Below are 8,609 nucleotides of genomic sequence, written 5' to 3'. Positions count from 1 at the left end.
CCTTGTACATCTTGATTATCAAGATCCATAACATCTTCATCATGAGCATCCTCATTTGAAGAACTTGTAGGTTGCATTTGAAATTCATGGGTATCCTCAACAATTGATTTTTCTTCATCACATTTCTTTTCTACCCCCTTAATCAACATAGAGGATTCATCAAAATGTACATCACGACTTATGATGATCTTATGGGTATTTGTATCCCATAACCGATACCCCTTCACATTCTTAGCATATCCTACAAAAATGCACTTCTTGGATTTTGGATCAAGTTTGCTCCTTTGACAACTTGGAATCAAAGCATATGCATCACATCCAAAAATTTTCAAATCCGAATAATCACAAGGAGTTCCATGCCATACCTCATTTGGAGTCTTTCCACCCAAAGTCATTGAAGGAGACCTATTCACAAGATAGCATGCCGTCAATACCGCTTCGGCCCACAATTCTTTCTCCAAGTTTGCATTGCTAAGCATAGCCCGAACCCTCTCCATCAATGTTATATTCATGCGTTCCGTCACTCCATTTTGTTGTGGAGTATGCACAACCGTATGATGCCATACAATTCCTACTTCCTTGCAAAAATTACCAAATTCATTCTTTGCATATTCCATTCCATTATCCGTCCTCAAAACTTTGATGCTTCTACCGGTTGTTTTCTCCACCTCAACCTTGAAGTTCTTGAATGCCATTAACACATCACTCTTTGACTTGAGAATTGTCACCCATACTTTCCTTGAAAAATCATCAATGAAAGTAACAAAGTATTGAGCACCACCATAAGACATATCCGGTGATGGACCCCAAACATCCGAGTGAATATAATCAACAATCCCTTTACTTGTGTGCATACCCACTTTAAAAGCCCTTCTATGATGCTTCCCATAGACACAATGCTCACAAAATTCTTTCTCTAAAAAATTCAGATTTGGGATAAGTTTCTTTTCCATCAAAACTTTCATACATTTTTCACTCATGTGCCCAAGTCTTCGATGCCACAACCTAAGAGAAACATCTCCTTTGTCAACCACCACATTTGCAACATCATCAACAATGGAACTACCCAACAACTTGTACAAGAGACCAACCCGGATTCCCTTCATGATAACAAGAGCACCTCTTGAAACTTTGAGTACTCCATCTCCTCCGGAAAATTTACAACCTTCCTTCTCCAAAGTAGATAAAGAAATCAAACCTTTTGTCATATCCGGAACATGTCTAACATTTTCAAGTGTGCGAACAATACCATCAAACATCTTCAAGTGTACCGCTCCAATGCCAAGTGTTCTACTAGATGAGTTATTCCCCATTTTCACCAATCCTCCTTCACATGGCTCATATGTGCTAAACCAAGATTTGTGTGGGCACATATGATGTGTAGCACCGGTGTCAAGAACCCAATTTTGGTGAAATTCCGAATTGCAACCCACTATCAACACTTCATCTTCGATAACACTAGATGTAGTAGCCACAACTTGATTTGCCTCCTTAGAATGTTCACCAACAATCTCTTTACCTTTTTCATTTCCCGAATTAAAACCATTTTTCTTTCTTTTGAAACAATTCTTTTTAAGATGTCCACTCTCTCCACAAAACCAACAATTGTACTTGCCATCATGCCCCTTGGATTTAGAACGATGTCTTGACTTGCTTCTTGAAGCACCCTTTGAAGAATCATGACGTTCTTTGCTTCTACCTCTTGTCATATTAGCTTCCGAACCCACCTCCATAGAACTTCCCAAAGAAGCCTTTTTCCGGAGTTCATCGGCAAGTAATGTACTACAAACCGAATCAAAGTCAAGAGAATCCCCCTTACTACAACATAGGGTCGTTACTAAATGATCATAAGATTCCGGTAGAGTGCAAAGTAAAATCACTGCCTTGTCTTCATCCTTCATCTTTTCTTCAACACTTTCCAATTGACAAAGTATATTGTTGAACTCATTCAAATGATTAGAAATATTTGAACCATCCTTCATTCTTAAAGAAAATAATTTTCTCTTCAAGAAAATTCTATTTGTGAGAGACTTTGTTTGGTAGATGCTTTCCAACTTTGACCACAAATCCGCCGCTGATTTTTCATGTGCAATATTAAATAAAACTTCATTGGACAAGCTCAACCGAATAGTAGACATGGCTTTGAGATCCATCTCTTCCCAATCATCATCTTTCATTCCCTCCGGTTTCTTTTCATTTCCCAACAATGCTTTGTGACAACCATTTTGAATTAATAAATCTTTCATCTTCATTTTCCATAGCTCAAAATTTGTCTTTCCATCAAATGGCTCCACCCTAAATGTATGAGCACTCATTGTCTTCAAAATAAATGCACAAAACCTATGCTCTGATACCAATTGTAGAAGACAAGACCTTATCCACGGAACCGGATGATTAAACAAATCACCAAAATGAACAAATAAACCAAGGATCTTGTGCAAATAAGTTGAAAGACAATCACAAAACAAAATAAACAACAAACCACCACAAGAATGAAAATGAAATGCAAACAACACACAAGAATTTTACGTGGTTCACTAATCCGAAATATTCGAGATTAGCTACATCCACGGGGAGGGATTTCACTATTTTAATCTTCAAAATAGTACAAGATTTGAGTGTGATACAATGTTACCTCAACCGGTCACATAACCTCTCAAAGCTCCTTAGAATACCCTTCCACCTTAAGCTCTTGAAGAAAACCCTTCAATCCAAGCTCAAGCTTCAATGGAGTTGCAATGGAGAAGAACACAAGAGAGAAGAAACCCTTTTCTTGCAAAACCACAAGAAGAAGAAGACTTACAAAAGCTAATCCCGTTTTTGGACAAAACCCACTTTAGAAGTCACTAGAAACTCACTTTTTCTCTCTCCATTTACCTCTCCCAAGGCCCTCTTAATGATACCAAACACCTACCCATGTTAAACACTAAGTGGGACCCACCAAATTCAAATTTGAATTCAAACAAAAGATAAAGTGATTTTCATCACTAAACCCAACACCCCCCCCCCAAAAAAAAAACCCCCCCCCCCCCCCACCAAAAAAAACACCACAAAAAAAACCCAATCACATCCCACTCCACTTAAATAAAACAAGAAGGGGGAAAAAAAAAACACAACCCCTGAAACCCCCCCCCCCCCCCACCCACCTTTTTTTCCCCCTCCCCCCCTTTCCCCCACCCCGGGTTTTTTTTTGTGTTGGGGGGGCGCATCTAAATCCCCCCCGCTTTTGCCCCCCCCAAAATGTGAAATGGCCATACCCATGATTTTTGCTAGTAAACTTTTGTGTTGGGAGAAAATTGCAGTACCGCTTGGGTGAGATTCTTAGGAGGCTGCCTTGTGAGATTTCAGTAGGAATGTGGACGTGCAACTCTATCCAGTCTTCTATTTTTCTTCTTAATTTCATCCTAATTCCATCCATTCCAGTCAGTGTCCCTCTTCTACTCAACTTTCGTTTTGGATAAAACAAAATAGATTGTATTAAGAAATGTATACTGCATTGAACTTCTAAGTATACAACCAAGCATGGTGCCCTATTAAAAGGCCAAGACAACACATCTAATAACACATATCATCAAAAGGAAGTCAGTATCCTCAAATAAACTGGAGTCTGGGTAATAAGGCCATGGTAATCTAGATTCTGGTAGCAAATCCACTAAATTAGAGGGCAATTGGTTTTGGATCATAAGAGATCGACTTCCCACATCTAGGTCTTGAAACACCACTTCCAAAAGCAAGCTACCATGGCTGCAAGTAAATCTCCCTGATTAACAGAATCAGTCTTTTGATTAAAGCATCTGCCATCTTTCACAGAACAAAATCACCATACGGTAAACTCTAATGACTCTGCGGATTAACCTACAAATGTAAGTGCTGGGTCAGCCACTACAGGCCATTGAGGTTCAAAAATATTCAGTAAAAGGATGCTTGGTGACCAGTCAATCCAAGATGGGTTTTCACCAAGACTAGTGGGGGCAGAATATTTAGAGCTTTTAGCCAATAGAAAGCTGTAGAAAGTATAGTAGCAAGAGTTACCTTTGATTGTTTAAACAGTTTTTCATATCTCGAGGTCCTAGATATAGTAACAAGTGATAACCAAAACAGACATGAACCTGTTCAAAAGCTTAGATCAGAGCCAAAAAAGCAGCAGACCTGTAAAACACATGAAAGAAGGAACCAAAGAAATCTTATTTATTCTGTTAATCAAAACCACCAAAAAATAGCTACAACCAGGAACACCTACTTGTTCTTGATCTTGCTCAGTTGGTTGATGGCTTCCCAATAAAATGCATGATAGAACAATTTCCAACACCAATTGACATCTTGGTGGTATTAATGAAATCTGTAATTCTTGATGACCATACCATATCAAAAACCTGTTACAAGAAACTTCAAATCCATTAGCAAAAAAAAAAAAAAAAAAAAAAAAAATTGCCACAGAGCATCATCTCTCTTAACTTGTGGTTGGCCTTGGAGAGGGACAGGGCTATAGGTTCTTCTTAAAGTTCAGTAAAGAAAATTAAGTACAGGTAAAAAGAAAAAGCATCTGCAAGCAAAGAAGATGGGAGCATAGAAGAGAAGCTATATATCAAGGCAGGCTATATACAATAACTCAATTGCCATGGGTTGATACAAATGACCATGAGTTAGTCGACAATCAGAAATAGCAGTTGCGTGAAATCCAAACCATGATCATCCAGTTCTAAAAAATAGATTTCCCGTTATTATTTGCACTATCAAGAGACTAAAGACCAAGTTACTCTCAATCTCCCAACCTTATTACTTACTTTTTTTAAAATCTGTCCCTTTGGCCAACATTTTAGCTGAGGCTCCTGCTAGTCTTGCAACTCAAACCACCTCGTCATTCCTCACAAAAGGCAACTTCCCCAGATTGGCCACACACCTAAAATAATTGGAAACCAAATTAGTCATTCATCATTAAATGAAACAAAGTCAAGTTTATGCAGACCGAAAAATCATGGATCATATGCATTGGGAATCAAGTACCCTTTGTATTTATCTTAGGTGCTTTAGAACGATTAGTCTAACAAATTTTGATGGCTCAAAAGTATGAAATTTAAAGGTTTAACAGAGTTTCAGTAGCCTCTATAACTCATCAAAATCATATCCAAGGTGTATAATTTAACCTTCACTGAAAGAAAAGCTGAGAGTCAGGCCTGGGTGAGAAACTCTGCAGTTGAATAGATTTGTAGCATCCTTGCTCAGTAACTAAGAATTTTGCAAAGTAATCACAATGCATTTTTCATGAAAAGAAATATTGAGAAAATGAAAATTTCATCCAACAACATTTTGGATAGCTATACAATTTAGAGGGAATCAAATGTGAGAACAAATTGTTGTTCAACCATACTCTGCTCCATTATTTGTTGAAGCCATGCACCAAAGTAGAAGAATTGCTATTCTTATTTGCTACTACCAATCCTGTCTTTATCAGCATACTCTAATGTAGAAACTGGAACAGAGGCCTCCACAAATCCATTCTGAGGAATCAAAAGTAAGTCAATATAAGAACAAAAAGATAGCATCTATTAGGAACATGCATATCAAACAGCAGAAATACTAATAGGATTCAATTACTGGACTAATATCTGAATTACTTTAATACGAATTACAGCAATAAACTAAAGATAGACCTGGTTTTGATGGTGCCAGTCATCCCCTACACCTCATGGTGCCCTCAGCCAAAGCCTGAACAAAACTTGCATAAAACATCCAATGCCTCTTCTCACATATTTCCCCTCTTTTATCATCCACCAACCAGCAGTTAGCAGTAATAATCCCATTCTCTCTCCTCCACATGGCATATTCCCAGGGTCCTAACAGCATCTACACTAGTGTTACCTCAAGTTCTACCTACTTAAAGAGTCTCAAATCTGGAACCACAGTGCGTCAAAGAACATAACTTGCAACAAATGAAATAAAAATCCATAATTGCTCAATCTGAAGAGGAAGGAAAGAAGACACAAGACTTCATTGTATCTCTTAACCACATCTGTGGAACTATGAGACTGCTCAAATGTAAAATTTAGAAAAGAAAAGATTACCTATAATATTAAACAGATGAGTACACAACAAGTTGAGCAGTCACTTCATTAACCTCTTGGTGTAAGTGAAGTGTCGATCACAAATAGAAATGCAGAAATTAATATTTTTCATCATTACAAAATTAACCCAGTGATTGTGTATGCATACTTTTGAAAGCCTCTGCAACTTTCTTCCTTCTCTTGCTTCATCCAGTTTCTTTCTTCAAAGAACTCTTCCTTCATTTGGTTTCTTCATTCTGCAACTCCTCATCTTTTTCTTTCTTTTATCATTTCTTCCTTCATTTCAGCCACTTTGGTAGTCTCCAACTTCATGTTATGGTGCATTTTTGTTAGACAAAGTTCTCTGGACTTCAACTCCAAATGCTTTGTCATTTCTTATTTCTCAAGACAGTTGATTCAATACCAACATGAACATTAAGGAAGTTTCCCTATGATTTTTTGGTGAAAAATTAGCAACTATAGTATCATCGAGATCCAAAAGAAAGAGAGAAAAAGCCTTTGAGCTGCAAATCTTAAATTTTCTCAAAGCTTACTACAAAGATATATCATATGATGTTTATGTAGCACACACAGATTTCAAATATTGGCACACATTTGATTTGTGAAGTAGATCATAAATAAGTAATTTACAACATGCATATAAACAACAATAGGAAAAAGAGAAAATAAAAAAAATAAAAAATAAAAAAAAGAAAAAAGAAAAAAGAGAGGGGCCATGACTACATAATATGCATGAATGAATGAGTTGAGAAATGCTCTATAAATTAACCTGCTGGACATTTTCCTACCAGAAGTTGCATTAACATATTAAAAAGGGACTGTGTTAAGGATATCTTCTTATTTTTCATTCTTTTTCTTCAAGATTTTTTGGCAGATCTCTTACCTCACTCTGCAGCTCCAAATCTTCCACAGAAAGGCAACAGATTTTCTACTTGAGGTCCCATTTAATTCCTGCCAAATACACTTGTCAATTGTCATAACTATCTTTTATTGAAGTGGTTCAAAATATGTGTCAACCAGTCATGTTACAAACAGAGTGAGTCTGGAAAAGATTATATATTATTGAACTAAATTCTGAATTTCTTCAGCTGTGGAAACAAAGAAAAGAAAACAATCTCAAGAGAACTACTGGCTTGGATTGGTTACCATAGTGGCTCTTTTGGTTATCTTCCCTTTTGTGAAGCCCCATAGATAAGTTGGTACGTTTTGCAGATGATCTGTTTGCGTTTGGATGAAAACAACTCTTTGATTGCTGTGCTAGACTTCCTTCTACAGAATTTCTCAAAACATTCAGGTCTCCACATTAATCAATGCTTAATTTTCAATTTATTTTGATGACTGCACGATTGATGTCACATCCCCCCAGCCGGTACCCTAACTGGCATACCCGGGAGTGTGATCCATAGCCCCGAAGATCAAGTACGAGGAAATCATCTTCCCACATATACAATAACATAATCATAAACAGGAAATAATCAAGATTTTAATATTATAAATAAAAGACTCAAATCAGGAAATGAATAATCAATATAATCAGAGTGTGGAAAATGATACCAGATATCCGAAGATATCAAAAGAAGTAGAGAGAGGCGGAAACTCACTCCACAACTACAGCGGAACGTAGTATGTAAGTCTAAAAAGAATTACAACTGAAACGAAAGAAAATAAGAAAGACAAACTAAACTTAAGAGTTTTCTATCCTATAGATGACATCTTCAGAATAGTGGACTTCGTCAGTCCAACATAGATGTTCCATCTTTACATTGCGTCTAATCGTTGTACACAACTTGATCACTCGAGGGATCATATATAATCTTGATTGTCGCCAACACCTTGCGTGTAGTACGCTTCATCGGCTTACACTTCATCTTACTGTCCATCATATTAGTCAGTACCTGTAGAATAATCTAACAAAAGATTGTACAAAAAGGAATGAGTTTCGAAAGAAACTCAGTAAGGCAAGTTAACTCATAACAACATAAATACATATATCTGAACACAACAAGATGCAATGCAGTATGAAACAAATAATGTATGTATGCATCTAAACTCTATGTATGTTGGTCTCTATTGGCAAACATGCTTTAAGTCATAACACTGTACTTCTTTGGGTAGGTCAATCACACAATGCCGGTTGGTAGCGAGTCCTTCATCCCTCTCGGACAATCCATGACTGGGGGTTAAGTCACCGCTCTCTCACATCACCATTGGTCTAAGTACTGGCGCATGTCAGGGTAAAGCCTAGCCAAATGCAAATCATCTACTCAGTTACATCAACTCAGATCCAGATACGTCCATTCCTCCCCTCTCGGGATCCTTTCATGTATCCTTCACACTAAAGTCAGCGTATTTGACTCTCTCAAATACGGACTCATCAACCCTATTGGTTATCCACATATGGTAAACGAGAAGTTCTCATGTCCTCTCATGGATATAACTCATTGGTCTCGAGCGCCTATGAGCCCAAGTCTAATCATATGCAACCCTCCAATAAATGGCCCCCACAATGTGATTCCGGTCCTCTCACGGATGTAACTCACCAGTCTT

At 37.5% G+C, this 8,609-nt stretch overlaps 1 long non-coding RNA gene across 1 annotated transcript; it reads right to left on the bottom strand.

Moving 5' to 3' along the window:
• Window positions 1–3,864: 3,864 nt before the first annotated feature.
• On the bottom strand, window positions 3,865–4,892 carry LOC149018877 (uncharacterized). The gene is made up of 3 exons (XR_016172729.1): window positions 4,785–4,892; window positions 4,241–4,373; window positions 3,865–4,149 (listed from the first exon to the last, which is right to left on the bottom strand). It is a non-coding gene; the product is annotated as an uncharacterized LOC149018877 (long non-coding RNA).
• Window positions 4,893–8,609: the final 3,717 nt, after the last annotated feature.

Source organism: Hakea prostrata, chromosome 4 (assembly GCF_041222555.1).
Source record: "Hakea prostrata isolate BN-2017 chromosome 4, UWA_Hpros_2, whole genome shotgun sequence".
Lineage (NCBI taxonomy): Eukaryota > Viridiplantae > Streptophyta > Magnoliopsida > Proteales > Proteaceae > Hakea > Hakea prostrata.
Note: the sequence above shows the minus strand (reverse complement) of the source record. Positions and strands in the feature narration are given on the sequence as shown.